Below are 27,333 nucleotides of genomic sequence, written 5' to 3'. Positions count from 1 at the left end.
ATCGCTGTTAAATATAAGAGTGGGAATAAGAGAGGGAAGAGGTGTGCAATTTGGGATATGCTCAAGCTGACTTGCCCCAAACGATAGAGTTAGAAACATACCAGGGGATTCCAATTCAATCCCATCAAGGTGGCATGTACCAATACCATCTCACTAGTCCCGGTGATCAATTTCTGTTCACAATGGATCCTAATGATAGGACTAAGAGCCAAAGGGATCACATAAACAAGACTAATGTCTGCTAATACTAGCTGATAGAATCAAACACGGAGAGAACGATCCAACATGGGAAGAGGGATACACAGCAGACTCATAGAATGGCAGATGTCCTAAACAACACTCTGGCCTCAGAATCAGCCCTTAAGGCATGCGGATCTGGCTGAAAAGCCCATGAGAATATTTCAGGCATGGAAAGCCAAGACACTCTGGCAAAAAAACAAAAACAAAAAAAAAAAAAAAACAAAAAAAAAAACAAAACCTAAATGAAAGATCTCCGCGAATGAGATCCCAGTGGAAAGAACAGGTCATCAAAGAAGGAGGTACCTTTCTCTGAAGGGAGGAGAGAACCTCCACTCTGATTATGACCTTGTCTAAATATGATCAGAGTCGGTGAATTCAAAAGGCTTCCATAGCCTTGGAAACTCATGACAAGTGCCTATGGTGATTCCTGACACCATAAACAAGAGTGTCAGTTTGTTAAGTCAACAACAGGAGTCACTGTGCACTTACTCCTCATGTAGGATCTCTGTCCTTAATGTGCTGTACATTGTGATTTAATGCTGTAACAAGTACTCAAACAGTATTTTTCACTTTGTGTTTCTATGTGGGTGCAAACTGTTGAAATCTTTGCTTAATATATGCTAAACTGATCTTCTGTATATAAAGAGAATTGAAAATTAATTTTGATGTGAATGGAATGAGAGAGGGAGTGGGAAAGGGGAGGGTTGCGGGTGGGAGGGAATTTTGGGGGGGAAGCCATTGTAATCCATCAGCTGTACTTTGGAAATTTATATTAATTAAATAAAATTTAAAAAAACTTATGAAAGATTTATCTACATCCTTATATTTATTGCATCTCAATTCACAATAGCTAAGATATGGAATCAAGTCAGATGCCACTCAATACTTCTGTTGATAGACTGGATAAAGAAATTATGAAATATGTACTCTATAGAATACTACACAGCAGTAAAAAAAAAACAATGAAATATGGTCATTTGCAACAAAATGGAGGAATCTGGAAAACATCATGCTCAGTGAAATAAGCCAGTTCCAAAAGGACAAATATCATAAGTTCTCCCTGATTGGTGAAAACAAACTGAGCACCTAAAAGGAAACCTGTAGAAGTGAAATGGACACTATGAGAAACATTGACTGGATCATCCCTTGTCCTGACTGTCAAGGAACAACTTACTACTTTATTCCTTTTACTATTTTTTATTCTACTTAATACCATTGGTTGAGCTCTTTAGTTAATACACAATTATTCTTAGGTGTTTAAATGTTAACTGAAAAGTGATCTCTGTTAAATATAAGAGTGGGAATAAGAGGGGGAGGAGATGTACAGTTTGGCACATGCACACTTGGACTTATCCCTAATGGTAGAACTAGAAATGTATCAGGGGATTCCAAAAAATCCCATTAAGGTAGCATGTACCAATGCCATCTTACTAGTCAAAGGGATCAGTTTAATTTCATAATTGATCATAAGTGTCAAAGGGATCACATAAACAAGACTAGTGTCTGCTAATATTAACTGATAGAATTAAAAAGGAGAGAATAATCCAACATGGGAAGTGGGATACACAGCAGACTCATAGAATGCCTGATGCCCTAAACAGTACTCTGGCCTCAGAATCAGCCCTTAAGGCATTCGGATCTGGCTAAAAAGCCCATGAGAGTTTCTCAGGCATGGAAAGCCAAGATACTGTGGCAAAAAAATGACCTAAATGAAACATCTCCATGAATGAAAGCCCAGCGGAAAGGATGGACCATTAAAGAAGGATGTACCTTTCTCTGAAGGGAGGAGAGAACTTCCACTTTGACTATGGCCTTGTCTATATAAGTTCAGCGTTTGTGAACTCAAGAGGCTTCCATAGCCTTGGCAACTCATGACAAGAGCCTCGGGTGATTACTGACATCGTAAATAAAAGTGTCAATTGTTAAATCAACAACAGGAGTCACTGTGCACTTACTCCCCATGTAGGTTCTCTGTCCTTAATGTGTTGTACTATGAGAATTAATGGTAAAACTAGTCTTAAAACAGTACTTTATACTTTGTGTTTCTGTGTGGGTGCAAACTCTTGAAATCTTTACTTAGTATATACTAAGTTGATCTGTATATAAAGATAATTGAAAATGAATTTTGATGAATAATAGGATGGGAGACGGAGTAGGAGATGGGATGGTTGTGGGTTGGAGGGTGGTTATGGGGGGGGGAAGCCACTATAATCCAAAAGTTGCACTTTCAAAATTTATATTTAATAGGAGGTTAAAAAAATTGGAATTGTTCCCACTAAGACCTGGAACCAGACAAGGATGTTCACTTTCACCATGGCTATTTAATATAGTCCTGGAAGTTTTAGCCAGAAGCATCAGACAAGAAAAAAATTAAAGGGATAAAAATTGGGAAGGTGTAAGTCAAACTATTTCTATTTGCAGATGACATAATTCTATAAATTTAGGATCCAAAGGACTCCATTAAGAGACTCTTGGAGGGGTTGGTGCTGTGGCACAGCATAAAGCCCTGGCCTGAAGAACCTGCATTGCATATGGACGCTGGTTCTAGTCCCAGCTGCTCCACTTCCAATCCAGCTCTCTTCTATGGCCTGGGATAGCAATGAAAGATGGCCCAAGTCCTTGGGCCCCTGCACCACATGTGAGACCTAGAGGAAGCTCCTGGCTCCTGACTTCAGATCGGCACAGGTCCAGTCATTGAGGCAATTTGGGGAGTGAACCTCTCTCTCTCTCTGCCTCTACCTCTCTAACTCTCTTTCAAATAAATAAAATAAATCTTTAAAAAAAGAGAATATTGGAACTTATAAAATAATTTGGTAAGTTGGGCAGGATATAAAATTAACACAAAAAAATCAATAATACAAAAAATATATAGCCTTTGTGTATACAGAAAATGCCATAGCTGGAACAAACTTTTAAGATCAATCCAATTCACAATAGCTACAAAAAATAAAGTACCTTGGAATAAATTTAATGAAGGATGTCAAAAAGATCTATACAATAAGAATTACAAAACATTAAAGTTAGAAATAGAATAAGACTCAAAAAATTGAAAGATCTTCCATGTTCATGGATTGGAAAAATCCATATCCTCAGAGTCCATGCTACCAAAAACAATTTACAGATTCAATGTGATACCAATCTAAATACCAAGGACATTCTTCTCAGATATGGAAAAAAATCATGCTGAAATTCATATGGAAACACAGGAGACCTCGAAAAGCTAAAGTAATCATGTACAATAAAAACTAAGCCAGAAACATCACAATACCACATTTCAAGATGTGCAATAGGGAATTTATAATCAAATAGCCTGGAACTGGAAAAAAAAAACCATATATAGATAGCCCAATGGATCAGAATAGAAACCCCAGAAATCTACTCATGTACCTACAACCAACTTATCTTTGACAAAGAAGTGAAAATCAATCTCTGAAACAAGGACCATCTGTTCAATAAATGGTTCTGCAAAATCTGGACCTCCACATGCAGAAGTGTGAACCAAGACCCCTACTTTACACCTTACACAAAAATCCACTCAAAATGAATCAAAGACCTAAATCTACAACCTGATACCACTAAATTATTATAGAACATTGGGGAAACTCTGCAAAATGTTGGCAAAGGCAAAGAGTTGTTGGAAAAGACCTCAGAGGCATAGGCTGTCAACACCAAAATCAACAAATGGGATTACATCAAATTGAGAAGATTCTGCACTGAAAAAGAAACACACAGTAAAGTGAATAGGCAAATGACAGAGTGGGAGAAATTATTTGCAAACTATGAAACTGATAAAGGATTATTTACCAGATTATATAAAGATCTCAAGAAACTCAACAACAACAAAATAATCCAGTTAAGAAACAGGCAAAGGACTTGAACAGGCATTTTTCAAGAGTAGATTTCAAATGGCCAACAGACACATGAGAAAAGGCTTAGGACCATTATCCATCAGGGAAATGCATATCAAAACCACAATTAGAATGGCTTCCATTCAGAAATCAACAAACAACGAATGTTGGCATGGATGTGGGGGAGATAGAACTCTGATCCATTATTGGTTGAAATGTAAACTGGTACATCCACTGTAGAAGACAGTATGGAGATACCTCAGAAATCTGAATATAGACCTACCATATGATCCAACCTTCACACTCCTGGGAATTTACCCTAAGGAAATGAAATTAGCATATGAAAGAGTTATCTGCACCCCTATGTTAATTGCATCTCAATTCACAATAGCTAAGATATGGAATCAACTCAGATGTCTCTCAACTGAAGACTGGATAAAGAAATTATGGGATATATACTCATGGGATATGTATACCACCGCTAAAAACAAAGGTAATCTCGTCATTTGCAACAAAGTGTACATAATTGGAAAATATACTTAGTGAAATAAGTGAGTCCCAATAAGACAAATACTGTATGTTCTCCATGATCTGTGGTAACTAATAGAGTACATAAATGGTTATTTATGAAGTAAAATTGACATTTTAACATGTGATGACTTTGAACAGCCCTTGACTCTACTGCTGAGGAACAGTTTTTTTTCTTATTATTTGTTAAACTCTATACTTAGTGTAGGGTTAATATTATGTGTATAAATTTAAATGAAAATTGATCTTAGTAAAAAATAAAAGAACGGGCATGGCAATGAGAAGAGAAAGAAGTGTGGGTATTTGGGTGGGAGGGAGGTTAGAATGGGAATAATCATTATGTTCCTAAATTGTATTTGTGAAATTTATGAAGTTTGTATACCTTAAGAAAAAGAAAATTATTCTTTATGAAAACCCCCCTTATCTGAATGATTTAGATAATTGAATAAAAGAAGGAAATCCATATACATGCTTAAAATTTTTTAGTTGGTACAACAAATTATACATAGTTACAGTGTACAGTAGCTATATATAATATATAACACATAATATATAATATAATTATATATATAGAATAATATATATGCAGAATAATATATATATGTAATATGTAATGGTCAACTCAAAGTAATTAGCATTTCTTTGTGTTGGTAGCCCTTTATTTCCACTCTGCTTGTTAGTTTGTGATACATAATAAGCTGCTGTAAACTAGTTATCCTACCATGCTATAAAGTAATAGAATTTATTCCTACCATTTAACTACTTGGTACCCATTATCCAAACTTTCTCAGTAACCTTTACTCCCCATACTTCTAAGCCTCTTCTTACCACCATTATACTCCCTACTTCTATGAGATCTACTGTTTAGCGTACATATGTGAGGGAAAACACGTAGTATTTGTCTTTTATGCCTGGTTTATTTCCTCAACGTAGCGACATTAAATGCCACCCATGTTACCACAAATAAGGATTTCAATTTTTTCTATGACTGGGTAATGCTTCATTACATTTTCTCTATCTAATCATCAATTGATTGACATCTAGATTGGTTCCATAGCTTGATCATTATTAGCAGTGCTGCAATAAACTTTGGTAGTACAGATATCTCTTTGATATTTTGGTTTCATTTCCTTTGGTTATATACTCAGAAATAGGATAACTGGATCACATGGTAGTTCTATGTTTAGTTTTCTGAGAATCATAAACCCTGCCTAATGGTTGTACTGATTTATATCCCATTAACAATGTACTAGAGTTCCCCTTTCTATACTTCTATTCAGCACTGGTTGTTTTTTTGTCTTTAGACAATTGCCATTCTAACTTGGTTGTGGTTTTGATTTGCATTTTCCTGATAATTAGTGACACTGAACAATTTTTGTATACATGTTGGTCATTTGTATGTATGTTTTCTTTTGAGAAATGTGTACTTAGATGCATGACCCATTCTTAAACCAGATAATTTGTTCTTTTATTATTCAGTTGTTTCAGTATTTATTCTGTATATTAATCCCTTTTTGGGTGAATAGCTTTAAATATTTTCTCCCATTTAATTTGTCTTTTCACTATGTTGATTGTTTCTTTTGTTGCACAGAAACTTCTTTGTTTAATATGCTCCCTCCCATTTGCTAATTTTTGCTTTTGTTGCCTGAGCCTATGGAGTCTTATTGATAACATCCCAGTTAATGTCAATGAGTTTCTCCTATGCTTTTTTTTAATAGTTTCAAGTCCAACACTTGGATTTTTTATCCTTTTTGGGTTGATTTTTCTAAAGAGTGAGTGATAGGAGTTTAGTTTCATTCCTCTGTATCTGAATAGCCAATTTTTCAAGCACCATTTATTGGAGAGACTCTTTCTATAATGCATGTTCTTGTCATCTTTGTCAAAAAGCAGTTTGCTGTAAGCACACAGAGTTACTTCTGGATTCTTACCTGTTCCATTGATCTGTATATTATTTCATGTCATATGCATGTTTTAAGGTAAATCTTTCTGAGTCATTGATTTTTACTTTTTGGGTAGCAGGAGAAGAGACAAAGATAAAGTGTAAAGGTCTTTTTCTAAGCCAAAGAATGCAAGCAAAGATTGTCTATCTTTGGTAGTTTAACACATAAGTTTTGAGTACTGCCACCTAACCAATTAATCTTCTTTGGGATTCATTACATTTCAGGAGAGATGGCATTGAACTTTAGAAGTTTCATTATTTCTGATTGAACTTCTTAAAGATAGCCTTGAAAAGGTCATTGACCCATTGACTGTTATGAAATACAAAGTAGAATAATTAGAAGAGTAAACATTTAGGAAAGGAGGTAGGTTCTTATAAATATTTTCACCCTTAAATGTTTTTCTTTTTTTTTTGGACAGGCAGTTAGACAGTAAGAGAGAGAGAGAGACAGAGAGAAAGGTCTTCCTTTTCTGTTGGTTCACCCCTCAAATGGCTGCTACAGCCGGTGCACTGCACCAAAGCCAGGAGCCAGGAGCTTCCTCCTGGTCTCCCATGCAGGTGCAGGGCCCAAGCACTTGGGCTATCCTCCATTGCACTCCGGGGCCACAGCAAAGAGCTGGACTGGAAGAGGAGCAACTGGGACAGTATCCGGTACTCTGACCAGGACTAGAACCCAGAGTGCCGGCGCCACAGGCAAGGGATTAGCCTAGTGAGCCACGGTGCCGGCCAAACGTTTTTCTAAATGACTTTCTGGTCAAAATTTAGTCAATAATCTACTCTCCCTTATCTGTTTAGATTTCTCTTCATCAGTGACTACTGAGTAGGAGAGCTTGCATTTTCAAGACTTAAAAAAGTACTCCATTTGCTAAGATTGATCAATTTAAAATTGAAATACAAAAATAAAAGAAAATATAAAACATAGACAATTTTAGGTTAATTATAAAATAAGTATTTCTGGTTTCATACCAGAAAGTCTATTAGATACCTATAATGTTAAATTACACTAATATATCAAATCAGTATTAGGGATAATAGGATATTTTCACTACTTGTACGCCCACTTCTAGTGATAAAGGCTGAAAACCTTTAGCTTGTTATATCCATGCTCAAAATATTTTCCCTTCATAATCCATTGGCCACTAAGACCTATTGATTCAGTTCGATCAACTTAATCTTAATTTAGCTTGGCCTCCACCTATCTTCTGGACTAGGAGTGATCATATGCCCAGGAGGAAGTAATACAAGGATTTTGAAAGGACTACACCCATTCTGTCACATTCCTATTTCTGTCTGTACTTAAGGTACAGCTCAAGTGCTATTTCTGCAAAGAAGCTATTTCTGAATCTTTAAACAGTAATTCTTACAACTAATACTCATCCAGCACTGAATATATGCCAGGAAGGAGGCTGTGTGCTCTGGTATAATGCTTGTCAAAATTCTGTGAGATCTTGTCCCTGTTTCCACAGATGGAAAATTATAGCTCATACAGATTAAGTGATTCAGCAAAAACTACATAGCTAAGAAGTTCTGAAATCGTGATTTCTATTTCTGAACTCCCACAGGATTTCTTTTCCTTTTTCAGTACATTTCTTTTACATTACAAGTTTGTGATATGCCTCAGTTCCCTCCCAAAATATGAATTTCCTAAGGCCAGCCTGATTCCTCATTAGCCTCATAGTCTTTAGAAAATATTCCGTATGGTTATATGATGTATATTATTATGTCTAGTAAATTATATTTTCCTTTTAAATAAATATGACTGAAAAAATAAATTGTCAGCCAAAAAATTTCTGAATTCACAAATAGTGGAAGTAGTCATCTTGGGTTGGGTATTTATGTGATTAGAATGATCATCTATATTCACTGCTTGTTCCACAGAACTGGACTTACTTAGAATAGATTGCATTTATTTCTGAAACGCTTTGATATTCAAATAGATTAGAATGCATGAAGCTAAACTATATTTTCTTTCTAATAATTGTATTTAGTTTTTAAATTTTTCTTCTGCTTCTTATCATGTGTTGTGTACATCATTAAATAAGGATTAATTTGATAGTAACTTCTATTTGTGATAGGCAAGAAGCAGTGAAAATTATTTATACTTATTCCTATTAAATATTTATTAACATGAGTTGTGGGAGACCAATTAAGGAACTCAATATCTATACAGAAAACTGAAAATGATTAGATTTCCATATTTTCAATGATGCATTAAAGACCACAATCCATATTGAAAAATAGCTGACAAACAAAAATTATTTATAAGCTGTATTCTAAGCATAGAAATTGAATTAGATATCATTTTCATCCCAGAGCTTTATTTGACTCTAGAAATAAAATACCATGAATGCATTTTCTCCAGAGCCTATGAAAAAGCTGAGATGAAATGTCTAATTTCAGAAAATGTATTTCTGATTTAATTTTGAAGCCCTGGATATTGTGTTTGTGTGTGTTTGTGTGTGTGTGTGTGTGTGTGTGTGTCTTGGTGGAGATGGCTGTGGTTGGTAACAAGCTTTTTGCTTAAATAGCAGTGACTATTATTTTATTGAAAAGAAAGTCTTGCACATTCTTATAAGTCATTCTGAGGGATCTTAGCTAAATGCAAAGGCTTTCAGTTTATTTCAAACACTGGCACTGTTTACTTTAAAACATATGATCTGAGCCTCCTTTTCCTTCTTATACAACAAAGAAAGTTCATTTTATGCATTTGGTCAGTGTATCCAAGGCAAACATCAAATGTTCACTAATCAAATTGTATGTATAGCAGTGAAGAGAAACAAGAAATTCAAATGACAACAAGAAGTATGAGACAAGTACATTCACATTAAATTGTGGGTCAGATTTTTGGGAGCCTTTAGACTTAGACCTGGTATAGGTTCTTGGCCCTTTGTGATTGTGTGGCCTTTAGCACAGTTTCTTCATCATGCCACCACCACCACCTGCCAACAAGAAGTCAGGATCCTCTACTTCCTATCTTTTGCCACAGCCTCCTACTGCTGTCCCTGTTCTTGTGCCCACTCACTTGTTCTCTGAACAGCAGTCTCAGTGATCTTTCAAGAATGCAAACAAAACTTTCCATGCTTTCATTTAGACTCTGCAATACTTCCTCAACCCATCTACAGTAAAATCCAAACTGTGTTCTAAGGTATAAAAACCCTGTGAGATCTAGTCTCTGATTAACTTCCTTATCTCATAATCAGTCTCCTTTGTCTCTGCCTCTTTCTTTGTCTTCACCCAACACAAATGTGATTCCCTCAGGGTGTTCCCTGGGTGGGTCATGTGAAATTATGCCTTCCCTTGACCACTGATTATGTCTGCATAGCACCAGTCAGGCTAAGAATCCATCTTGTTTAGGGTGGGTGTCATGGTGCAACCTGTTAAACCGCCACTTGGGACACCCACATCCCATATCACAATGCTGGTTTGAATGACTCAATTTCTGCCACCCATGTGGGAGAACCAGATGGAACTCCTGGTTCTGTTTCAGGATGGCCTAGCTCTGGCTGCTGAGGCCATCTGAGTGATGAACCAGTGGATGGAAGACCTTTCTCAGTGTCTCTCCTTCTGTTTATCTACACCTCAGCCTCTCAAATAAATCTTATTTAAAAAGTCTTTTTTTTATAAATTACTCACAGTTTGTGTTATTCAGTTACAGTTACAAAAAAAATATTAAGACAGGTACTGCAACATAATGAACAATATGGGACTTGGAGAGAAATACGAAATTTTTCTCAAATTTTCTATTGCCTGGGCTGGCGGGATGGCTCAGTAGGCTAATCCTCCGCCTACAGTGCCGGCACCCCAGGTTCTAGTCCCGGTCCGGGTGCCAGATTCTGTCCCAGTTGCTCCTCTTCCAGTCCAGCTCTCTGCTGTGGCCCCGAAGTGCAGTGGAGGTTGGCCCAAGTCCTTGGGCCCTGTGCTTACGTGGGAGACCAGGAGAAGCACCTGGCTCTTGGCTTCAGATCAGCATGGTGCGCCAGCCACAGCAGCCATTGGGGGGTGAACCAACGGCAAAGGAAGACCTTTCTCTCTCTCTCTCTCACTGTCCACTCTGCCTGTCCAAAATAAAAATAAAAATAAAAATAAATTTCTATTGCCTGAATTCGTTGTTTTAAACCTCAACCAGTGGATTTAAAGTACAGGGTCTTTTTTTAAGATTTATTTTATTTATTTGAAAGACAGAATTACAGAGAGAGGTAGAGACAGAGAGAGAGAGGTCTTCCATCTGCTGGTCCACTCCCTAGATGGCTGCAACGACAAAAGCTAAGCCGATCCGAAGCCAGGAGCCAGGAGCTTCTTCCATGTCTCCCAGGTAGGGGCAGGGGCCCAAGGATGTGAGTCATCTTCTGCTTTCTCAGGCCACAGCACAGAGCTGGATCAGAAGAGGAGTAGCAGGAACTAGAACCAGCACCCACATGGGATGCCAGCGCTTCAGGCCAGTTCTTTAACCCACTGCGCCACAGTGCTGACCCCAGTAGAGGGTCTTGATTTTTTTCTCATATTTAATCATAACTCAGTAACTGCCTATCAACCTCCTTCCCTCTTTCCTAGCCTATTACACTCCCTAGGTTATGGTAACCAATATTCTACTCTCAATTTCTATGAGATGCATTTTTTTTAATTCCAGACATTAATGAGATGACATGGTACATTATCTTTTTTTATTTTTAAGTTTTATTTATTTGTTTGAGAGGCAGAGTTACAGACATAGTAGGAGAGACAGAGAGTGAGATCTTCCATATGCTAGTTTACTCCCCAAATGGTCATAACAGCTGGAAGTAGGTCAATCCAAAACCAGGATCCAGGAACTTCTTCCAGGTCTCCCATGTGGGTGTGAAGCCCAAGCCCAAGCACTTGGATCATCTTTCATTGCTTCCCCAGGCCATCAGCAAGTAGCTGGATCAAAAGTGGAACAGCCAGAACTCGAATCAGCACCCATATGGGATGCTGGCACGGTAGATAGAGTCTTAACCTACTATTCCACAGAGCTGGTCATTTTTGCCTTTTTTTTTTTTTTTACAGGCAGAGTGGACAGTGAGAGAGAGAGACAGAGAGAAAGGTCTTCCTTTGCCGTTGGTTCACCCTCCAATGGCCGCCGCGGCCGGCGCGCTGCGGCCGGCGCACCGCGCTGATCCGATGGCAGGAGCCAGGAGCCAGGTGCTTTTCCTGGTCTCCCATGGGGTGCAGGGCCCAAGCACCTGGGCCATCCTCCACTGCACTCCCTGGCCACAGCAGAGGGCTGGCCTGGAAGAGGGGCAACCGGGACAGAATCCGGCGCCCCGACTGGGACTAGAACCCAGTGTGCCGGCGCCGCTAGGCGGAGGATTAGCCTATTGAGCCGCGGCGCCGGCCCTATTTTTGCCTTTTTTTAATTTGGCTAATTTTACCTAAAATAATGACGTCCAACTTGTCTCAGATTACTGGATATCATCCAATTTATGGCTGAATGGTATTCCATTGTGTTTCATGTTTTCTTTTTTTTTTTTTTTTTGACAGGCACAGTTAGACAGTGAGAGAGAGACAGAGAGAGAGACAGAGAGAGAGAAAGGTCTTCCTTTTTCCATTGGTTTGCTCCCCAAGTGGCTGCTATGGCTAGCGCTGCACTGATCCGAAGCCAGGAGCCAGGTGCTTCCTCCTGGTCTCCCATGTGGGTGCAGGGCCCAAGGACTTGGGCCATCCTCCACTGCACTCCGGGGCCACATCAGAGAGCTGGACTGGAAGAGGAGCAACCGGGACAGAATCTGGTGCCCAGACTGGGATTAGAACCCGGGGTACTGGCACTGCAGGTGGAGGGTTAGCCTACTGAGCCATGGCACCGCCCCTCATGTTTTCTTTATTCATCATTTGTTGAACACTCAGGTTGTTTCCATGTCTTGGTTATTGTGAATAGTAATGCCAAAAAGATGAGAATGCAGATGTCACTTCAACATATTGATTTCATCAGCTTTGGATATATACCCAGTAATTGGATTGCTGGATCATATGGTAGTTTCATTTTTTTTTAAGCCCCCACACTGTTTTTCTACAATGGCTGTCCTAATTTGCATTTCTGCCAAGTCTACAAGAGTTTTCCTTTCTTCACATCCCTACCAAATCTTGTTAACTATTTTTATTTTATGATAGCCATTCTAACTAGAGTAAGATGCTATTTCATTGTGGTTTTAATTTGCATTTCCCCTATGATTGGTGATGTTGAGTGTTTTTCCTGTACATGTTAGCCATTTGTATGCTTTCATTTGCAAAATGCCAATTAAGATCTATTGCCCATTTTTTTAAATTGCATTCCTTGCTCCTGTGCTGTTGAATTGAATGCCTTATATATTCTTATTACTAACTCCTTGTCACACAGTGTCCAAATATTTTCTCCTATTCTGTAAGTTTTCTCTTCAATCTGTTAATTAGTTTCGTTGCTGTCCAGAGGTTTTTCAACTTGATGAAATGCCATCTGTTGATATTTGTTTCTTTTCCCCTGTGCTCTATTTGCTCTTGGGGTCTTTTACATAATATTTTTGTTCATTCCAATGCCATGACAAGTTTTCCCTATTTTTCATCTAATAGTTCTGCAATATTAGGTCTTACTTTTAATATTTAGTCCATTTGGGGTTGATATTTGTAAAAGTGAAAGGAAGGGGTGTAGTTTAATTCTTCCACATGTGGACATTGAATTTTCTTAGCATCATTTATGGAAAAGAGTGTTCTTTCTCCAACATGTGTTATTGGCAGGGTTGTTGGCTGTGGATGCATGGGTTTACCTCTAGATCCTCTAGTCAATGAAATTTCTACTTTCTCAAGTTTTCTTTTCATTTGCTATTTTTTAAATATTTTTTCTAACTTTTATTTAATGAATATAAATTTCCAAAGTACGATTTATGGATTACAAAGGCTTCCCACCCATAACGTCCCTCCCACCCGCAACCCTCCCCTTTCCCACTCCCTCTCCCCTTCCATTCACATCAAGATTCATTTTCGATTCTCTTAATATACAGAAGATCAGTTTAGTATACATTAAGTAAAGATTTCAACAGTTTGCTCCCACACAGAAACATAAAGTGAAAAATAATAGATGATTTTTTTAAATGATGATGAAATCAGATTAGACCTATTGTCATGTTTAATCCCAGTGAGAGTCAAGTTGGGAATTGATAATTTCTTCTTCTTCTTCTTCTTTTTTTTTTTTTACAGAAGATCAGTTTAGTATACATTAAGTAAATATTTCAACAGTTTGCACCCCCATAGAAACACAAAGTGAAAAATACTGTTTGAGTACTCGTTATAGCATTAAATCTCAATGTACAGCACATTAAGGACAGAGATCCTACATGAGGAGTAAGTGCACCACTGTGACTCCTGTTGTTGACTTTACAAATTGACACTCTTGTTTATGGCATCAGTAATCTCCCTATGCTCCAGTCATGAGATTCCAAGGCTATGGAAGCCTTTTGAGTTCCCCGACTCTTATCTTGTTTAGACAAGGTCATAGTCAAAGTGGAGGTTCTCTCCTCTCTTCAGAGAAAGGTACCTCCTTCTTTGAAGACCTGTTCTTTCCACTGGGATCTCACTCACAGAGATCTTTCATTTAGGGTGTTTTTTGTTTGTTTGTTTGTTTGTTTTCCAGAGTGTCTTGGCTTTCCATGCCTGAAATACTCTCATGAGCTTTTCAGCCAGATCCGAATGCCTTTATGGCTGATACTGAGGCCAGAGTGCTTTTTAGGATATCTGCCATTCTATGAGTCTGCTGAGTATCTCGCTTCCCATGTTGGATCACTCTCCCCTTTATTTATTCTATCGGTTAGTATTAGCAGGTACTAGACTTGTTTATGTGCTCCCTTTGACTCTTAGTCCTTTCATTATGATCAATTGTGAACTGAAATTGATCACTTGGACTAGTGAGATGGCATTGGTACATGCCACCTTGATGGGATTGAATTGGAGTCCCCTGGTATGTTTCTAACTCTACCATTTGGGGCAAGTCAGCCTGAGCATGTCCCAAATTGTACATCTCTTCCCTCTCTTATTCCCACTCTTATGTTTAACAGGGATCACATTCAGTTACATTTCAACACTTAAGAATAACTGTGTATTAATCACAGAATTAAACCAGTCATAATTAGTAAAACAGATAAAAAAAACTACTAAGAGGGATAATGTACTAAGTTGTTCATTAACAGTCAGGGCTATGCTGATCAAGTCACCGTTTCTCATAGTGTCCATTTCACTTCAACAGGTTTCCTTTTTGGTGTTCAGTCAGTTGTCACCAATCAGGGAGAACATATGGTATTTGTCTCTTTGGGACTGGCTTATTTCACTCAGCATGATGTGTTCCAGATTCCTCCATTTTGTTGCAAATGACTGGATTTCGTTGTTTCTTACTGCGGTATAGTATTCTAAAGAGTACATATCCCATAATTTCTTTATCCAGTCTACCGTTGATGGGCATTTAGGTTGGTTCCAGGTCTTGGCTATTGTGAATTGTGCTGCAATAAACATTAGGGTGCAGACCGCTTTTTTGTTTGCCAATTTAAATTCCTTTGGGTAAATCCCAAGGAGTGGGATGGCTGGGTCGAATGGTAGGGTTATCTTCAGGTTTCTGAGGAATCTCCAGACTGACTTCCACAGTGGCTTGACCAGTTTGCATTCCCACCAACAGTGGGTTAGTGTCCCTTTTTCCCCACATCCTCGCCAGCATCTGTTGTTGGTAGATTTCTGCATATGAGCCATTCTAACCGGGGTGAGGTGAAACCTCATTGTGGTTTTGATTTGCATTTCCCTGATTGCTAGTGACCTTGAACATTTTTTCATGTGCCTGTTGGCCATTTGGATTTCCTCTTTTGAAAAATGTCTATTGAGGTCCTTGGGCCATCTCTTAAGTGGGTTGTTGGTTTTGTTTTTGTGGAGTTTCTTGATCTCTTTGTAGATTCTGGTTATTAACCCTTTATCTGTTGCATAGTTTGCAAATATTTTTTCCCATTCTGTTGGTTGTCTCTTCACTCTCCTGACTGTTTCTTTTGCAGTACAGAAACTTCTCAATTTGATGCAATCCCAATAGTTGATTTTGGCTTTGACTGCCTGTGCCTCCCGGGTCTTTTCCAGAAATTCTTTGCCTGTGCCAATATCTTGAAGGGTTTCTCCAATGTTCTCTAATAACTTGATGGTGTCAGGTCGTAGATTTAGATCTTTAATCCATGTTGAGTGGATTTTTGTGTAAGGTGTAAGGCAGGGGTCTTGCTTCATGATTCTGCACGTGGAAATCCAGTTTTCCCAGCACCATTTATTGAATAAACTGTCCTTTCTCCAGGAATTGGTTTTAGATCCTTGATTATATATAAGTTGGCCATAGATGCTTGGTTGATCTCTGGTGTTTCAATTCTGTTCTATTGGTCTATCCATCTGTTTCTGTACTAGTTCCATGCTGTTTTGATTACAACTGCCCTGTAGTATGTCCTGAAATCTGGTATTGTGATGCCTCCGTCTTTGTTTCTGTTGTACAAGATTCCTTTAGCTATTTGAGGACTCCTGCATCTCCATATGAATTTCAGCATCATTTTTTCTAGATCTGAGAAGAATGTCTTTGGTATCCTGATTGGAGTTGCATTGAATCCATAAATTGCTTTTGGGAGAATGGACATTTTGATGATGTTGATTCTTCCAATCCATGAGCATGGAAGATTTTTCCATTTTTTGGTATCCTCTTCTATTTCTTTCTTTAAGATTTTGTAATTCTCATCGTAGAGATCTTTAACGTCCTTGGTTAAGTTTATTCCAAGGTATTTGATTGTTTTTGTAGCTATTGTGAATGGGATTGATCTTAGCAGTTCTTTCTTAGCCATGGCATTGCTTGTGTATACATAGGCTGTTGATTTTTGTGCATTGATTTTATATCCTGCCACTTTGCCAAACTCCTCTATGAGTTCCAATAGTCTCTTAGTAGAGTTCTTTGGATCCTCTAAGTAAAGATCATATCGTCTGCAAAGAGGGATAGTTTGACTTCTTCCTTCTCAATTTGTATTCCTTTGATTTCTTTTTCTTGTCTGATGGCTCTGGCTAAAACTTCCAGAACTATGTTAAATAGCAGTGGTGAGAGTGGACATCCCTGTCTGGTGCCAGATCTCAGTGGAAATGCTTCCAGCTTTTCCCCATTCAATAGGATGCTGGCTGTGGGTTTTTCATAAATTGCTTTGATTATATTGAGGAATGTTCCTTCTATACCCAATTTGCTTAGAGTTTTCATCATGAAAGGGTGTTGAATTTTATCGAATGCTTTCTCTGCATCAATTGAGATAATCATATGGTTTTTCTTCTGCAGTCTGTTAATGTGGTGAATCACATTGATTGATTTGTGAATGTTGAACCATCCCTGCATACCAGGGATGAATCCCACTTGGTCTGGGTGAATGATTTTCCTGATGTGTTGTTGTATTCTATTGGCGAGAATTTTATTGAGAATTTTTGCGTCTATGTTCATCAGGGATATTGGTCTATAATTTTCTTTCAGTGCTGCATCTTTCTCTGGCTTAGGGATTAAGGTGATGCTGGCTTCATAGAAAGAATTTGGGAGCATTCCCTCTTTTTCGATTGTTCTGAATAGTTTAGAAGAAATGGGATTAGTTCTTCTCTAAATGTCTGGTAGAATTCAGCAGTGAATCCATCTGGTCCTGTGCTTTTCTTTGTTGGGAGGGCCTTTATTACTGTTTCAATTTCTGTCTCAGTTATGGGTCTGTTTAGGTTTTTGATGTCTTCCTGGTTCAATTTAGGTAGGTTGCATGTGTCCAGGAATCTATCCATTTCTGATAGGTTTCCCTGTTTGCTGGCATACAAATCCTTGTAGTAATTTCTGATGATTCTTTTTATTTCTGTGGTGTCTGTTGTTACATTTCCTTTTTCATCTCTGATTTTATTGATTTGGGTCTTTTCTTTTTTTAGTTAGTTGGGCCAATGGGGTGTCAATTTTGTTTATTTTTTCAAAAACCAGCTCCTCGCTTCGCTGATTTTTTGTAATGTTTTTATGGATTCAATCCTGTTAATTTCTTCTCTGATTTTAATTATTTCTCTTCTCCTACTAGATTTGGGTCTGGTTTGCTGCAATATTTCTATGTCCTTGAGATGCGCTGAAAGGTCATTTATTTGGTGCCTTTCCAATTTCTTGATATAGGCCCCTATTGCTATAAACTTGCCTCTCAATACTGCTTTTGCCGTATCCCATAAGTTTTGATATGTTGTGTTGTTATCCTCATTTACTTCCAGAAAGTTTTTGATTTCTCTTTTGATTTCTTGAATGACCCATTGTTCATTCAGGAGCATGTTGTTCAGTCTCCATGTGTTTGCATACTTTTTAGGGTTTCCTGAGTTGCTAATTTCCAGCTTCATTCCATTGTGGTCTGAGAAGCTGCATGCTATGATTGTAATTCTTTTAAATTTGCTGAGACTTGCTTTATGACCTAGTATGTGATCAATCCTAGAGAAGGTTCCATGCACTGCTGAGAAGAATATGAAGTCTTTAGATGTAGGATTGAAAGTTCTGTAGATATCTGTTAGATCCATTTGGGCAATAGTGTCAATTAAATCTGCTGTTTCCTTGTTGATCTTCTGTCTGGATGATCTGTCTATATCTGAGAGTGGAGTATTGACGTCCCCCAGTACTATTGTATTGGGATCTAAATCTCCCTTTAAGTCCCTTTACATATCTTTTAAATAGACCAGTGCCCTGTAATTAGGTGCATATACATATATATTAGTTACATCTTCCTGTTGAATTGAACCCTTAATCATTATATAGCGCCCTTCTTTGTCTCTCTTAACAGTTTTTGTATTAAAGTTTATTTTGTCTGATATTAATATGGCTACACCTGCTTTTTTTTGGTTTCTGTTGGCATGGAATATCTTTTTCCAACCTTTCACTTTCAGTCTGCATGCATCTTTGTCAGAGAGATGTGTTTCTTGTATGCAACTAATAGTTTGGTTTTGTTCCTTGAGCCAATCAGCCAATCGGTGTCTCTTAATTGAAGAGTTAAGTCCATTAATGTTTAATGTGACTATTGATACATAGTGACTTTGCCCTGACATTTTCCCGGAGATATTTTCTAGTATATGCTTTGAGCTTCCCATGCTCTTTTACTGGTAGGTGTTCTTCCTTTCCCTTCTTTCATATTGATGGCGGTGTTTCTGTGTTTCTGAGTGTAGCACATCTTTAAGTATCTTTTGCAGGGCCGGAGGAGTGGCCACAAAGTCTTTCAATTTCTGTTTGCTATGAAATTCGCAAATGAGAGCTTAGCAGGATCTAAATATTCTAGGCTGGCAATTTTTCTCTCTTAGCACCTGTTCTATGTCTCGCCATTCCCTCCTAGCCTGTAGTGTTTCTGATGGGAAGTCTGCTGTGAGTCTAATTGGAGATCCTCTGAGAGTCATCTGACGTTTCTCTCTTGCACATTTTAGGATCTTTTCTTTATGTTTCACTGTGGTAAGTTTAATTACAACGTGTCGTGGTGAGGATCTCTTTTGGTCATGTTTATTGGGGGTTCTATGAGCTTCCTGTACTAGGATGTCTCTGTCCTTCTCCAAACCTGGAAAGTTCTCTGCTAGTATCTCACTAAAAAGGCCTTCAAATCCTTTCTCTCTCTCCATGCCTTCAGGAACTCCTAGAACTCGAATGTTGGTTTTTTAAATAGTATCCTGTAGATTCCCCACAATATTTTTTATATTTTTAATTTCCTCTCCTTTTCTTTGGTTTGACCTGTTTTCCTGTGCTCTGTCTTCTAAGTCCGATATTCTCTCTTCTGCTTCCCCCATTCTGTTTTTAAGGCTCTCTAATGTGTTTGTCATTTGATCTATTGAGCTCTTCATTTCATTTTGATTTCTCTTCACTATCACACTTTCCTGTTCTACTAGTTTCTGCATTTCAGTTGGATTCTTCCTTAAAATTTCATTTTCAAGAGAGAGATTTTCAATCCTGTCCAATAAGGATTTCTGTAGTTCAAGGATTTGCTTTTGAAAACTTCTAAATGTTCTTATCATAAATTTTTTGAAATCCGTATCTTGCATTTCTTCTATCTCATCATCTTCATAATCTTGGCTTGGGGTGTTTTGTTTATTTGGAGGCATCATAGTGTCATCGTTGATCTTGTTCCCTCAATTTCTGTGTTTGTTGCTTGGCATAGTTAATTCTTCTTTCGTCACTGTGCGTTTGTGTTTTTTTTATTTTTTTATTTTATACTATGTCTGTGTTAAGTGGACTGCTTGCTGTTGGGGGAGTCTTGGAGGCTTGAGATGGGTGTGGCCTGAGAGCTCTGCTTGGTTCTTCCAGGTTACGGGTGTGCAAAGGTGACACCCTCAGGTTATTTGTGGTAAATCTCTCTCTTTTTATTTATTTATTTATTTTATTTATTTATTCAGGAGGTAAGTAATACTGCACCCACGGCTGTGCAGAATTGATGGTATTTAGCTTCCGATCGATCTCTGGCTTCTACCCAAAGAGTCTGTGCAGGCTCTATTTCTCCTCTGGACTCCCACTGGGTTGCCTAGGCTACTGAATTGTAGCGACTCAGTTCCTTAGCTCTCCCCTGTTTTTATGTATATCCAGAGTGGGGGCCTGCTCTTTGTCTCTTGATCACCTTTGCAAGGTTGGCGGAGAGAGAAACTAGAGAGAAACTCGTCTGTATCAGTACCCCCACCACCACCTTTTTTTCCTTCTCTCCTGTAGTCAGTCTGGTGAACTTTCCCGCTCCCCTCTAGATTCTGACTGCCGTTTCCCCAGCAATGCCTCGGGTTACTGAGCTCACCTCCCCTTCCAGCGCCGATGTGTGGACTTGGAGCCCTGGGTGTCCCTGCTCTCCCCGCTGGTGTCTGTGTGACATCCACTCCCCTTCCTGCACTGGCGCGCAGACCCTGCGGCTCCCGCAGCTCGGCTTGCTTGGTGGGCGACCTTGTTCTCCCAGTAGGTCCTCCGAGTCACAGCCACTAGATCCGGAAGAGTTTCCTCTGCAATTTTTTCCTGATCCTTTTTTCTGAGGCTACCGTAACTCCACTTTTATTAAGCTAAATTTTCCCAGACTATCAGTGCGCGCCCTCTCTATTCCGCCCTCTTGGCTCTGCCGAATATTTGTTTTATTATTAAAAAAGACTTACAGGGGCTGTCGCTATGGCTCACTTGGTTAATCCTCCACCTGCAGTACTGGTATCCCATATGGGTGCTGGTTCTAGTCCTGGCTTCTGCTCTTCCAGTCCAGCTCTCAGCTGTGGCCCAGAAAGACAGTGGAAGGTGGCCCAAGTGCTTGGGCCCCTGCACCCACATGGGAGACCGGGAGGAAGCACCTGGATCTTGGCTTTGGATCTGCGCAATTCCGGCCGTAGCAGCCATTTGGGGGGTGAGCCAATGGAAGGAATACCTTTCTCTCTGTCTCTCTCTCTCACTCTCTCTAACTCTACCTGTGAATAAATTTTAAAAAAATCCTTTTTTCTCTGTCAACTTTTTCTGTCAGAGTAAGGAATCCTTTCTCTGTGCTTTGCTGAATATTGCTGAGTTTCCTTAAACAACTATTCTAAATTTTGCATATGAAAATTTGAATATATCAGAGTGTATGTGATCAATTTCTACTTATATTGTTTATCAGATGAGATCACGGTTCTTATGTTGTTGTATGATATCAGCTGCACATTGAAGAACCCTGCGCTTTTCCCCATCTTCCTAATCAGACTTTGCTGTGCATGCCTTCCAAAAATTCTGAGCACTCTATTTCTCTTCACTTCCACTATTTCAGCACTTGTTGGTGCTGTAACTCAAAGTCTGCTGCAAATCTACTGTTGGTGTGTTGTTCAGAATGAGCTCTAGAGGCTTTGGTCTGCCAGCATTGGCATAGCAATAGAGACTTTTGGTTTTTATCTGGCACTGGGTTGCATGATAGCACTTAAACTGAGCTGTAAGACAAAGTTCTATACTGGCTTTTTCACCCTACTCTCCAGTGGCTGGAATCTTGCTCCACTGTCTGCAGGAGGTTGGGAGAGGGATGGTAGAAGTGGTACTTTGGCCAGTTGGCTAAGGATGATCAAGAGATCCATTATCCAGATACTTACCTGGGAGCAGTGCCAAGGGGCCCTATCTGGCACTGTATTTACAGTGGTGGGCCCAATACTGGGTTTCAAGTCTTGAACTTAAATCTCTCTCTGCTCCCCAAGCAGGAGACATGCAGAAGCATTGCTTGGATATGGGAAAGGGGATGAGGTAGCAACTGCTTCTTTCCTTTCTTCTTTGAAAAACCTTTGTTCTAATACTCTAATACCTTAGTGTCTCTCCCAGCTTCCTTAGCTTTTCTGAAGGTTGCTTCCCCTGTGAATAACTGCTCAAATTGATTTTTCTCTAGGGAGATTATCACTGGTGCATCTTTTATTTATGTATTTATGTATTTATTTATTTATTTATTTTTGCCTTGCCTAATTGCTCTGGTGAGGATTTCTAGTACTTTATTTTAAATAAGTGGCAAGAATTGGCATTTTTATACTTCAGCTTAGAGGGAAAATTTTCAGGTTTTCACCACTGATTATGATGTTAGCTGTAGAATTTTGATATATGGACTTTATTGTGTTAAATTAAGTCACTTTAATAAATATCTCACTGAGAGTTTTAATCATAAATGGAGTTTGTATTTTGTCAAATGCTATTTCTGTCTATTGAGCTGCTTATTTATGTGTTGTTTTGTAATTTGTTAGATATCATACTGATTTTTGTATCTTAAAAAATCTTTAAAAAAAGAATGTTTCAAGACTTTATTTCAAAAGCAGAATTAGAGAGGGGGAAAAACAGAGAGGAGACAGAAAGACAAAGAAAGAGGAGAAAGACAGAGAGAGAGAGAGAGAGAGAGAGAATCTTCCTTCTGCTGGTTCACTCCCCAAAGAGCCAAATTGGCTGGGGCTGTGTCAGGCCAAAGCCAGGAACCCAGAGCCTGTTTCATATTTCTCATATAGCTGCAGCAGCCCAAGCGCTTGGGTCACCTTCCATTGCTTCCCAAGTATTAGCAGGGAGCTGGGTTGGAAGTGGAGCATCCAAGACTTGAACCAGCACCCATATGGGATGCTGGTATTGCAGGCAGAGACTTAACCTACTACACCACACCACTGGCCCCGTTTTGCAACATTTTTTGCATATCAGGAATAAATTCCACTTGATCATGTGTGTATGGTTCTTTTAATGTGTCATTATATTCAGTTTGTTAATATTTCAATGATGAGGTTTATGTTAAGGTTCATCAAGGATATTGGCCTACTGCTGTCTTTTCTTTGTAGTTTTGGAGTCAGGTTGATTCTGGCCTCTTAAAATAAGTTTTGAGCAAACTGCTGAAATCCTTACTTAATGTATACTAAGCTGATCTTCTGTATATTAAGATAATCGAAAATGAATCTTGATGTGAATGGAAGGGGAGAGGGAGTGGGAAAGGGGAGGGTTGTGGGTGGGAGGGACGGTATGGGGGGGAAGCCATTGTAATCCATAAATCGTACTTTGGAAATTTATATTCATTAAACAAAAGTTAAAAAAAAATAAGTTTTGGAGGAGCCTGAATTGTGGTTTAGTGGGTTGAGTTTACCACCTATGATGCCTGACATCCCATATGGGTGCCAGTTTGAGTGCTGATCGCTCTGCTTCTGATCTAGTTCTCTGCTATCGTCCCTAGAAAGGCAGTGGAGAATGGCCTGAATACTTGGGCCCCTGCTATCCACACAGAAGACACAGATGAAGCTCCAGGCTCTTCATTTCGGCCTGGCCCAGCCCTGGTTTTTGCAGCTTTTTGGGGTGAGGCAGCAGATGAAAAAATCTCTCTTTCTCTCTACTTCTGCCTCTGGAATAAATAAATAAATAAATATTTAGAAATAATTTTAGGAGTATTGCTTCTATGTTTTGGAAAAGTCTAAAGAGGATAAATATTAATTCACATTTCAATGCTTGGTCAGCTTCACCCATGAAATCTTCTGGCCCTGGACTTTTCTTTATCAGCAGACCTATTTGCTGATTCTGATCTAATATCCTTACCTGTTATCGGCTTAGTCAACTTACCTTTTTTACTCTTTTAACAACGTACTTTATTTTTTAAAAGTTTTAAAGACAGCAAAAACATTTATTTCAAAAATCAATTGTGTATTGAAAAATTTGCATTGGAAATTATTACATACTTTCATAGTGTTTCCTTTTCCTACTACATAAGTAGAAATATCTACTTGATATGCTAATCCTATACATAAATTCAAACAAAAAGTCAATCATCAATTCCCTTTTTCACACAATAGAGTTTTGGGGGAGAAAAGACACCCTATACCTATCGATCAGTAGAAATTTACTAAGTACTAGTCTTCTGATTAACACCATCATGGAGTACAGTTTAATACTTCAACAGATAGACAGCATAAACTGATCAATCCAGCCAACCATCATTTCCATCTCATCATTTTCTTGTGTTTGGAGCCTATCAACAACTCTCCTACAGCTATTTATACAAAAAATAATACATTTATTATGAACTGTTATCACCCCTCTGTGGTGTGGAACAATAGAACTTATAACTTCTATCTGATTGTATTTTGTCACCCATTATCTTACCTCTCTATTCTGTCTCCTACCTGCCTTTTCAGCTTCTAGTAACCCCAATTCTAAATTCAGATTAATTATTTTTTAAAATATTTATTTGAAAGGCAGAGTTACAGAGAGACAGGGAGAGGGAGAAAGACATAGAGAGAACTTCCACCTGCTGGTTCATGCCACAAAGGACCATAACGCCTAGAGCTGGGCCAGGCTGAAGCCAGGATCCTGGAACTCCATCAGGGTCTTCCCTGTGGGTGCTAGGGACCCAAGCACTTGAGCCATCTTCTCCTGCCTTCCAAGGTACATTAGCAGGGAGCTGGGTTGGAAGTGGAGCAGCTGTTACTGGAAGCAGTGCTCATGTGGGATGCTGGCATTGCAGGTAGCAGCTGTCCCCAAATTAACTATTTTTTAACTTCCACATATGAGGAAGAATATAAAATATTTATTTATGGCTTACTTCACTTCACATAATAGTTTCTAGTTCCATGCACTTCCCTATAGATGTTAAGATTTCATTCTTTATGGATGAGCAATATTCCACTGTGTTTATATTCCACATTTCCCGTATGCATTTATCTGTTGGTAAACACCTAGATTGATTACACATCTTGGCTCATGTGAATAGTGCTACAGTGAACATGGCAGTGAAGGTATTTCTTTAACTTTAATGTGAATTTCATTTTTTTCACATATATACCCAGATCTGGAATGGCTGAGTGAAATGGCATATATATTTTTAATTTTTTTGAGTAACCTCCATACTGTTCACCATAATGGCTGTACTAATTTGCATTCCTATCAACAGTGCATAGCAGTTCCCTTCGACACTTCCTCACCAGCATTTAAAAAAAATCTTTTTGATAACAGTCATTCTAACTGGAGTGAGATGATACCCTGTTTTTATCTTGATTTGCATTTCCCTGGTAGCCAGAGATGTTGAACATTTCTTCATGTGTTTGTTGACCATTTGTATTTTCTCTTTTGAGAAGTGTCTATTCATATTCTTTGTACATTTCTTAACTCGATTGTTTCTTTGTTGTTGACATTTTAAGTTCCTTGTATATTATGAATATTAATCATTTGTCAGATGAATAGTTTGTAAATATTTTCTCCTGATCTGACAACTCTCTCCCCTCCGTTGATTGTTCTCTTATGCTGTACAGAAGCTTCTAGTATGATATCATCCCATTTATTTTTGCTTCTGTTGTCTGTGCTTTTTGGATTTTATCCAAAAAAATCACTGTTTATGCCAATATCTTGAAGTACTTCCCCTGTGTTCTCTTCTGGTAATTACATGTTTCAGAGCATAACATTTACGTATCTAATCTATTTTGAGTTGATTTTGTATACCACTATGAATAAACCTATGTGGGTGAAGGTGAGGAGCCTTATTTCAATCTTCTGTACAGTCAGTTTTCCCAACAGCATATATTGAAGAGTCTATTCTTTCTCTAGTATATGTTTCTCCAGTGTGTGTCTTTGTCAAGGAATCATTGGATGTAGATGCTTGCATTCATTTCAGGAATCTCTGTTACATTGTCTGTATGCCTGTTATTAGGCCTCCACCATGTTTTGGTTACAATACCTCTGTAGTAAGTCTTGAAATCTCGTCTCTGATTCACATAACTGTGTTTCCTCTGTTAAGGATTGATTTGGCTATTTGAAGTCTTTTGTACTTCTATAGAGTTTTAGGATTGTTTTTCCAAGTTCTATGAAGAATATCATTGTAATTTTGATGGGTATTTCTTTGAATATGTAAGTTACTTTGGGTAGTATGGACATTTTAATGATATTCTTCCAATTCATAGACATGGAAAGTCTTTCCATTTTTTTCAGCTTATTTTGTTCAGCTTACTTTGTAACTGTTTTGCTGTTTTCATTGTAGATATTTTTCAAATCATTGGTTAAATTGATTCAAAGGTATTTATTATTTTTGTAACTATTGTGAATGGGACTTCTCTTTTAATTTCAGTCTCAATAAGTTTGTTATAGGTGTATAAAATGCTATTGATTTTTTTCATATTTATTTTGTGTCCTGTAGCTGCTGTATTTGTCAAATCTAGTCTTTTGATAGAGTCTTAGATTTCTTTATGAAACTATGTCATCTTCATACAGGAATACTTTGATGTCCTCTTTTCCTATTTGTATGCCTTTTATTTTTTCTGTTTAATTGCTTTGATTAAAATGTTGGTTACATACTGAATTATTGCAGTAAGAGTGGACGTTCTTGTTTGGGTCTAAATATTACAGGAAATGATTTCAGCTTACCCGAAATCCCTAACAACCTTCTCTATCTTAGTAAATAACAATTCTGTCTTTCTAGTTACCCACTCTGATCATGACTTCTTTGTCTTGTGCCTCCTATTTTCTTTTTATTTTATTTATTTAACGGCAGAGTCTACAGATAGAGGGAGAGAGAGAGAGAGAGAGAGAAAGGGAGAGGGAGAGAGGGAGGGGGGAGAGAGAGAAATAGATAGAGAGCGCGTCCATTTGCTGGTTCACTCCCCAAATGGGTGTAATGGCTAGGGCTGGGCCAATCCAAAGCCAGGAGCCAGGAGGTTCCTCCAGGTTTCCCACATGGGTGCAAGGGCCCAAAGATGACCATCCTCTGCTGCTTTCCCAGGCAAATTAGCAGGGAGCTAGATTGGAATTGAAGCAGCTGGGACTTGAACTGGCACTCATATGGGATTCCAGTGTCATAAGTGGCGTCTTTACCTGCTATGCCACAATGTTAACCCCATCTTGTGCCTACTTTCTAATTAATTTGCCAGATTGGTATGAACTAACATGAAAATACATACATTATCCAAACTCATCTCCTACTTGCATTGCTATAATCCTGATACAAGCCACCATTCTCTCTCACCTGTACTACATACTCCCCACCCCCACCTCCTCACATTGCAATTCTTGATACAGCATTGTAATAATCATGTTAAAACTCAATTAAATCATTTCACTCCTCTTCTAAAACCCTGCAACAGTTCCCTGTCCCACAGAGAGTTAGTTGTCCTATTTGTCACTGCTCTGACCTTACTTCATACTTCTTTCTTCGTTGCTCACTTTACTTCAGGCACAGCTGGACTGCTTACACTTGCCTGGGGGGAATAAAGATTTAGCTAAAATTGAACCAACATTGATTTATCTGAGGTGATAAATCAATCCTCCACATAATTGAAACTGTGTTGGATTTTACCCATGAAGAAGGCATCTAGCAACTA

General features: G+C 38.5%; 1 protein-coding gene across 25 annotated transcripts in view; it reads left to right on the top strand.

Moving 5' to 3' along the window:
- The window catches only part of TMEM232 (transmembrane protein 232), a 343,834-nt gene that overhangs the window by 67,061 nt on the left and 249,440 nt on the right, over positions 1-27,333 (top strand). For 2 of the 25 annotated variants that reach the window (XM_051853891.2, XM_051853890.2), the window contains exon 2: positions 23,211-23,329. The exons of the other annotated variants lie outside the window; for them this stretch is intronic. The gene's annotated coding sequence lies outside the window, so the exon portion shown is untranslated. The remainder of the gene's footprint in view (positions 1-23,210; positions 23,330-27,333) is intronic. 25 annotated transcript variants of the gene reach the window in all.

This window comes from Oryctolagus cuniculus, chromosome 14, assembly GCF_964237555.1.
Source record: "Oryctolagus cuniculus chromosome 14, mOryCun1.1, whole genome shotgun sequence".
Classification (NCBI taxonomy): Eukaryota; Metazoa; Chordata; class Mammalia; order Lagomorpha; family Leporidae; genus Oryctolagus; species Oryctolagus cuniculus.
This window is presented reverse-complemented; position numbering and strand designations above follow the sequence as displayed.